This window comes from Bos indicus, chromosome 17 (assembly GCF_029378745.1).
Source record: "Bos indicus isolate NIAB-ARS_2022 breed Sahiwal x Tharparkar chromosome 17, NIAB-ARS_B.indTharparkar_mat_pri_1.0, whole genome shotgun sequence".
In the NCBI taxonomy this organism is placed as follows: domain Eukaryota; kingdom Metazoa; phylum Chordata; class Mammalia; order Artiodactyla; family Bovidae; genus Bos; species Bos indicus.
The window spans coordinates 21825167-21834667 of record NC_091776.1 but is presented as its reverse complement, the minus strand read 5'-3'; the positions used below and the strand labels follow the sequence as shown (position 1 = coordinate 21834667).

Sequence of the window (9501 nt, the reverse complement as noted above, 5' to 3'; positions counted from 1 at the left end):
ACAATATTGTAGTGGTTTTTGCCATACATTGATATGAATCAGCCATGGGTTTACATCTGTTCCCCATCCTGAAAGCCCCCTCCCACCTCCCTCTCCATCCCATCCCTCTGGGTCATCCCAGTGCACCAGCCCTGAGCACCTTGTCTCATGCATTGAACCTGGACTGGTGATCTGTTTCATATATGATAATATACATGTTTCAGTGCTATTTTCTCAGATCATCCCACCCTCGCCCTCTCCCACAGAGTCCAAAAGACTGTTCTATACATCTGTGTCTCTTTTGCTGTCTCGCATATAGGGTTATCGTTACCATCTTTCTAAATTCCATATATATGTGTTAGTATACTGTATGAGTTTTCATCATTGTTTTAGGAAACCTTGAACCTGATGAGTGGTAACTGTAGGCCACCTCTTAATCACATAGCACACAGATAATCAGTAGGAACAGTTCCTATATTCTTGCTTATGAGAGAATGTGGAACTCACAGAAACTTGATAGCTTGATCAAAAATTGTTTGACCTCCTATTTGACCATTGTGTATCCTCCACATATCCTGCAGTGCCAGTCCTGCAGAATGACCCATTTGGATTATGGATAAAATTTTTATCTATTGTTGAGAAGTCAAATATTGGAATATACCAGTTAGGAATTATTTGAGTTACAAATTGGCAGAGTACTTATCATTGTAGTTAGTACATGCATTTAATTGTTTTACATAATTAGAGATCAGAGGTAGAAAATCTTAATACTTGGCACAATGCCACAGTGATGCTAAAAACCTAATTTTCTTAATTTCACTCACCTGTCTATATTGCCTTTATCTTTTGGGTTTTCCATCTCAAGAAAAAGCAACATATTTTCAGAAAATAATAAGGAAGAATAGGTGAAAAGACTTGGAAATAGAATATTTTTATGTATCTGGCTCTGTTACCAGGAAACTGAATATACCTCAGAAACCACTTAATTTCCATAAAACTTCCTCCTGGGGACTCGCTAACAATAACTGAGCTACATAACCACTTTGTCAGAAAAATGAATGAATATTTTAAATTTTGAGAAAGAGCTAAAGTTTTTGCCTTTATAGTGGTTAATTTTATAGTGAATATAAAGAATAAAAAATGAAGAATTTTGAATGATTAGCTCTCATCAGTAAATTATTTAAAAGGTACAAATATAATATTTTAAAGCATGTGATATATGGAGCAGGTAAACCATATACTCCATAAGGAAAAGTCCCCAAATAAGATCAGGAGAAAGAAATTAAATGTTTCTATTTTTAGGAGACCATAAAAAGCTAAGACCCAATCATTATTCATACATTTTTACATATTCAAAACACTGTCATTATTATTTTGTGATGAATAGACTAAACAGTTATACCATCAAGGACACATAGACAATGCCTTTTCTCCAAATTAGCTTTTATCAAGTTGACTATAGCTCCAAGACATACATTAGTTTAGGAGGAGATGATTTATATAGATTCCAATAATAGTCTGGCTGTCCTGGATACCAATCAATAGAGAATTTTTCTTACATTATTCACTTGACTTTGTCATTTATGCTGACAGACAAAGATCATTGTACAAGTTTATAAAGAGAGAGTTTTGGTATGTTAAAATAATGCTTTTGAAAAGAACTTTTGACTTGAGTAAAGTATATTTTAATGACCTGATAGAACCAACTAACAATGTTTTAAATAACAGCAAGACATCTCTCGCCTTTACCTCCTTATTTAAATATTCTTCTTCAAAGAAACTTTATTCTTTGCCACTTTGAAATGCTACCTACTGAATTCAATTGAGTGCAGATTTCTTCTAGATTTTAGTAGTAATGGTAATGAAAAGATGCACTGTATATTTAACATCAAAACAATAAGATTATGCTTTAAATTAGTTCAGGATATTTTAAAGTGAAGTGAGTAGTACAGTGGGGGATAAAGAAAGAGACAAATTGAATAGATTGGGAAATTAAACTCCTAGTTACTAAAATAGATCATGTTTTCTTGTACTCCTATGCTCAAACTCTTAACAAATAATGTTTATTGAAACAAATCTCTTAAAAGAGATTTTTGGTTCCTGTTGATTTCTTGAAATACATTCTTAATATAAAAATTAAATATTAGAAATCAATATAAGCTTATTCTGTATGGAGGTAAAATAAGAAAGGGTGTGAAGAAGAATATATATATGTACATTATAATATATAGTGATTTGTTACTGCCATTATATTATATAAAATAAATTGTTTTAGTATTTTTCATCTGAGATCCAAAATATTGCTGGCTCCTTTATATAACTTTAGGTTTACTTATGAAAAAAAATCTCTAAAATAATGGCTATTTCAAAGATACTATTTGTATGGAATATTGGAAAATTATTTCATAAAGTAACTTCCATAGTACAAGTTAGAAAAAAAATTATATACATCCTGTCACCATAAAATCATGCCTTAAGCTAAAAATAGCTACAAAAAGATAGTATAAGGAGATTTTCAACTCCAGATGAACAAGTGACTGAGCACTGTTACTATAGATTTGACTTCATCCCATTGCTGTTAAAAAATCTTAAAATAATTTGACAGCACAATTTGTATCTCAGGAAGGGAAATGGGTATGATTTCATTTTGCTGCTACAAAAGAATACACAGAAACATTGAGAAATCTCTGTCTCTCACCCATTTTTATTATAAAGTGCTTCTTATTTTCAAATATTGAAGGAATCCAGAAGTAGATAAAGAGGAAAGGAATGCTTACTTCTAAATCCCACCACTCAAGGGTATCTTATAATTCAAAATGCCTCAAGATTATTATCTGTACTTTCTCTCTCCCTTCCCCTTTCACACATAACCAATGTTTTCATGGTTTCATGAATTGCTTATAAATATTTTTGATGCATCTCCAGAAACTTGTTTGTTTCTGAAGTTGATGGCACTGATATATCCCATTTTAAAACATGGAATATGAGATATCCATTCACTAATCTAAAATATATTCTTGGCAAAACTATTTAACTTCCTAGTGTATTCACTTCCCACTTTCTCACTGCCCAAGTGACTGTTATACACCTCTGTCTTCAACACTCCAACACAACCTTGAACTCGGCTTACTCTTACCTGATGCTTTTGTCTCATAATTAACTGAGACTATGTAAGCAAACATTTAATAATCATCTATCTTTCCACCAAATCTGCCTGCAATGCAGAAGACCCAGGTTCAATCCCTGGGTTGGGAAGATCCCCTGGAGAAGGGAATGGCAACCCACTCCAGTATACTTACTTGCCAGGAGAATTCCGTGGACAGAAGAGCCTGGCAGACTACAGTCCTTGGGGTCACAAAGAATCGGACACGACTGAGAGGCTACACTTTCACTTTTCTTCCACCACCAAATCTGTCAACAAACCATCATCCATATGTGGCGGCCACCTGTGTATGGGAAATCTTTGTACTTTCTTCTTAATGTATTTTCCTGTGTATGAACCTAAAACTACTCCTAGTGTTCCCACAAAAAGTGTGTATAAAGATAATATTTTGGTATGGGGAGGGAGGAGGGAGGAGGGTTCAGGATGGGGGACACACGTATACCTGTGGCAGATTCATTTTGATATTTGGCAAAACTAATACAATTATGTAAAGTTTAAAAAATAAAAAAAATAAAAATATTAAAAAAATAAGATAATATTTTGGCTAAATATTAAGTGACTATGGTTTTTTCATCTTTTCTCCCCTGTTTTTTATACTTTTAAGAACTCATCAATAACATTTGCAGTCTCTGTAATCTTAGAGAAGAGGCATGTAGAATGTGTGTGCTGAGAATTTTATAAATACAAAGGCAAACCTCACCTTCTGTTTCACCTTGGCCACTAGACACAACCAATAAGATGCTCTCAAGATAACATTTACTCAATAATATGAACTTTTGCATTCATTCTCTTTTAGCAGTATTCTCATTATATTTCTTTATCAGGCCTATCTTTCCCAAATTCCTAAGATGCTCATATTAATCCAAATCTTATTGAAGCTACCACTTTTTAATTTCACCCCACACCATGTTCTGAATATCGTCTTGCCTCTACACTGTATATAATTTCCTTTCCTATAAATCCTTCAAATGAAGGTGCATATAATGAAGAGCTGGCTTAAAACTAAATATTTAAAGAACTAAAATCGTGGCATCTGGCCCATTATTTCATGGCAAATAGAGGGGAAAGGTGGAAGTGGTAACAGATTTCCGCTTAGGTTCTAAAATCACTGTTGAAGCCATGAAATCAGAAGATATTTGCTTCTTGGCAGGAAAGCTATGACAAACCTAGACAGTGTGTTGAAAAGCAGAACTATTACTCTGCCAACAAAGATCTATATAGTCAAGCTATGTTCTTCCCAGTGGTCATGTACAGTTGCGAGAACTGGACCATAAAGAAGATGGAGCACCGAAGAATTGATGCCTTCGAACTGTGATGCTGGAGAAGACTCCTGAGAGTCCCTTGGACAGCAAGGAGATCAAACTAGTCAATCTTAAGGGAAATCAGCCCTGAATACTCATTGGAAGGACTGCTGCTGAAGCTGAAACTCCGGTATTTTGGTCATCTGACACGAACAGCTGACTCATTGGAAAAGTCCCTGATGCTGATCTGGGAAAGACTGAGGGCAGAAGGAGAAGAGGACGTCAGAGGATGAGATGGCTGGACAGCATCACCAATGCAATGAACATGAACTTGGGCAAACTTTGGGAGATGGTGAGGGACAGAGAGGCCTGGCGTGCTGCAGTCCATGGGTTGCAAAGAGTCAGACACGACTGGGTGACTGAACAACAATAACAATGAAGAGCATGTGAGCAAGCCCTCACACCTGTGTCTACATGTCTGTTTCCATTCCCTTTTTCTGGGGATATAAACTCCAGCCTCCAAGGTTTGAAAACTGAAAACCAGGACCAATACCAGGGAGAAGGAGATTGCGTCCTATTCCAGGCTCTGCAACTTTATAAACTAATCAGATGTTGCCATTTCGAGCTCAGTTTTCCTCATCCACAAAATAGAAATGAAATTATTGTCTTAAAAAAAGCAGGGGACTCTTAAAAAGTGAATGAGTCTTTCATTAATCAGATTGAAACAAGAGCTGGTTGTCAGGGAGGGAATGAAAACTCCAATGCTGTAGTATTTCCTGCAGTGGATTCGAATGAACCACATATTGAAAGGGAAGCACTGACTTCTACAGAAGCTCTAGAACCTGAATGGCATGAAAGTAATATTTAAGGACTGTGTATACCTGACTAATCTAAGAACTCAAATAGATAACTACATGCTCAGGTTAGCAAATTATCTTATACAGCATGCTTTGAGAACAGGAGGGCTTATATGGAAGGTATGTTTGTTTCCAACAACTACAGAGCAGACTGTGTTGAAAATCAGACACAAAATGTCAAGAGAGTGGCAGAGTTGCAAATTAAACTGGATTTTCCAAGAGTTGGACACTTAGAATGAGAGATTATCTGAGTGTTGAAATATAAATACTAATATCAATATTTAAATTTGTAGATTAACACTAGATAAAAGTACAGTTGGGTAGGGACCTATTTGTAATATTATGGCATTTGATTATGATGACTGATGGAGAAAGGCTAACTTTTACTGAGAAACTGATGTGCCAAAATTGTTTCAGTCTTTATGCGATAGCAGCATGGTAATACCTATTTCATGTGGAAACTTGAAGAGCTATTAAATTCTTTACCCAAACCAAAAATTTAGAAATCTTGGAGCCAAAATTTCAACCTAGGTACATTGGCTCCACTTCACCATATTAAAAAAAAAAAAAATGCTTTGTGTAATGTAAATGGGTTTGGCCTTTGCCTTAAGAATTGTTGAAGCTGTCAAATATTTGTATGAGCTTTGATTTAGGAGTTTGGAATTTATTTTAGTGTTCATAGAGAGGATATTGTCCTGCTTTAGAATATTTACATGAATCTTCATGTGAAGATGGAGAGAAATTGATATATTGCAAAAAGCCTTATGAGGTGGAAATTATAAGTCTTGGAGACTGATTAGATGTGGTGTGAAATGTAATCAGGTATAATATTCATAGTATTCAAGGAATAAATATGACATAAGTAACAGATTGAATGTCAAATCAATAAGAATAGATAGGAGCAACTTTACAATACTACTGGCCCTGGCTCATTATCATTATGAATACGTGGGAGAGGCTGAAAATGTGTAGTCCATTTTTTTTTTTTTTTTTTTTTGACTTAAGTGAATTGGTAGATAGTAATGCTGATCTTTCTGACTGGGACATACTTTTGTACTGAAAGATAACGTGCTTATTCCCTTCACAAAACAATTTTGTATTAGCTTTTTATAGATGTATTGTGAAGACTAAAATAAAATATTTTTGTTGTCAGTTGCCTCAAAATCGAAAAAAAAAAAGCATCAGAAATATTATTTAATTAGATATGACTTTGTGAAGGAACTATATATTTAAAATACTAATGGTTATTACAATTTTAGAGGTATTGACAGTCAATATTAAGTTAGTTTCAGATATACAACATAATGATCATATATTTGTATATATCAAAAAATAATCAGAATAAGTCTAGTTGACATCCATCACCATACCTAACTACAGAATTTTTTTGTGGTAAGAACTTTTAAGATTTACTCCCTAGGCAACTTTCAAATATGTAATACAGTATTAACTATAGTGGCCATGCTGTGCATTACATCCCCACGACTTATTTATACTAACTGAAAGTTTGTGCCTTGACTACCTTCACCCATTTTGCCTACCATTTAACCCCACCCCCTCTATCAGCTATCAGTCTGTTATCTGTGTCTATGAGCTTATGTGTAGTTTTTTGGTTTGGGGAGGGTGTTGCTTTGTTTTAGTTTTATTTTTAGATTTCATATTAACTGAAATCAATCATATGGTATTTGTCTATCTGATTTATTTCACTTAGCATACTACCCTCAAAGTCCACTCATGTTATCACAAATGACAAGATTTCATTCTATTTTTATGCTGAATATTATTCTTGAAGTGTTCTAAAATACTTGCACCACAGCATAGACACATAATGACACCTTTGTTCCAAACATATTTCTCTTAATATTGATATACATGAAATTAGATGTAACTTCAATACCCAGATTTTGTAGGATATTTTAACAGCTTATGGTAAACTAACGTAATGCTATATACAGACACTTACTGGTGGAATTATAAACTGTATGCATCCACAACAAAAAAAGGTACACATTTATTTTGTAGATTTTAATGGGTATGTTAGTTATATTACAGGTGGTTTTGCTCTAATCACCTTTCCTCAGTAAATGACCCAAGGTAGCTTTTGACAGAAGGCCATGGAAGGGTAATAAAAGTAGAAGGAAAATTAATATTGGTACAACTTTCCAAGTCTTTGTTAGGATAACAAGTTGATACAACTTATTTCAATGTAATTTAGATGTCAATAAAAATTTAAATGTTCATACACATATACTCATATATGTTCAAGTGAACACATCAACAGATGCTCATATTTTGATTTTTAATAGTACAATATACGTGTATGCGTGCCAAGTAGCTTCAGTCATGTCTGATTCTTTGTGACCCTTTGTACCGTAGCTCGCCAGGCTCCTCTATCCATGGGATTATCTAGGCGAGAATACTGGAGTGGATTGACTCCACTTCCAGTGACCCACTTCCAGTGGGTTCCCCTTCCAGGAAAAGTACCATATATAACATTAAAATCAACTTATGTATATGCAGGCAGACAACAGAAAGTATATTTTGTATACCCTGTGCCAATACACAGTTAAATCCAAAGCAGATTTTGAAATGAACAAGTTGAATTTAATTGCTGACCCTCAGAGACAATGCATTGTTAAGTGACAAAAGTGATTTCTTAGCTTTATAGAGTATGAATGATACCTTTGGAAAATCCTCATTTGGTAAAATGAATTCTATTCTTAGGACTCCAAAGCTTCTCTGTGTTCCTCTATGCTCTGATGCCTTCCAGCCATATTAACAAAAATTAGCATAAATATAGCCCTTGTGCCTTAGATTCCCCTGATAAAAGAACCTCTGATTAATTTTAGATTGGGGCATGGGTGCCTGGCAATATAGATCATCCTTAATTTGATTTAAGTCTCTGCTCGATTCACAGGAGTGTAAAATAAACCCATGAACTTATTTGTTTACACTGGAAAATGCATTCATAATCACTTATAAGGAAATACTTATAAGGCAATTAAGAAAGAACTCTAATTACAGGAAAACAGCATCATTAAACCTTATACCTATTGTGGAATAATGTGATAATCTTTTAAATAGTCAGATATGTGGAAAATATTAGAGTAGGAAGGAGAGGAGGGGGAATGAATGGAGAAAGGAGATAAGGAGTGGAGTTTTATTTTGCAAAGTATTCAACATATGATTCTTTATACTTTTACTAATCCATGCCCCACACACATTCTTAAATTTGTCATAAAGGGAGTAACTGAATGGCTCTACTTTTCTCTGTATATGCTCTGAAGTTTCTGTTTCGTGACTTCGCTCCTGCTATACCCTCCACCTAAATGTCCTTTCTCAAATCTGTGTATGTCTAAATCTTACTTGATGTTAAAGGGCAGTGACCACCCTCTTCACAAAGCCTTTCTTGGTTAATCACCATGCCAGCCAAACCCTCAGTGAAATAAATCTAAATATACACAACCGTATTTTATCTGGAACTTTTAACAACATGTAATCTTTCCTAGAAGTGTTGGTATAAATGTCAGTATTTTGGTTTTCTAGTTCGCCTCTAAATAATATTCCTCATTTTTCACCATGGAGATATTGATGTTCTTTTTTTGTGTTGCGCTTTTTGCTTTTTTTTTTTTTGAAAAAACAAACCTTGGTTTATTCTGAAGTATGCTTGCCTTTTTGGAGTTTTAATGAATCATCTGCAATTTTGTTTTCCTCTGAAGTTTTTACAAAGCTATAACCAAGTTTGAAAGTGAAAGTGAAGTTGGTCAGTTGTGTCCGACTCTTTGTGACCCCATGGACTGTAGCCTATCAGGCTCCTCCATCCATGGAATTTTCCAGGCAAGAGTACTAGAGTGGGTTGCCATTTCCTTCTTCAGGGGATCTTCCCGACCCAGGAATCAAACCTGGGTCTCCTGCATTACAGGCAGATGCTTTACCATCTGAGCCACCAGGGAAGCCCATAACTTTGTTGCTTATTGAAACAAGGACATATAGATTATTAATAGTACTATCATATACATATTGATTAAAACAAATCCTATTTTGTCATCAGTACTGCTTAAAATATGTTTCCACACAATATCATAACTTGATTTCATTTATTATTTAAGTATCAATCTGTGCAAGCTGCTCACTGAATCTGCCTTAAGAAATCCTAAAGGCTTACTGCTACTGCTAAGTCACTTCAGTCGTGCCCGACTCTGTGCGACCCCATAGACGGCAGCCCACCAGGCTCCCCGTCCCTGGGATTCTCCAGGCAAGA

At 34.9% G+C, this 9501-nt stretch overlaps 1 non-coding gene across 1 annotated transcript; it reads right to left on the bottom strand.

Moving 5' to 3' along the window:
• Window positions 1-9121: 9121 nt before the first annotated feature.
• On the bottom strand, window positions 9122-9193 carry TRNAY-GUA (transfer RNA tyrosine (anticodon GUA)). Its single transcript has one exon. It is a non-coding gene; the product is annotated as a tRNA-Tyr (tRNA).
• Between the last annotated feature and the right edge of the window lie 308 nt (window positions 9194-9501).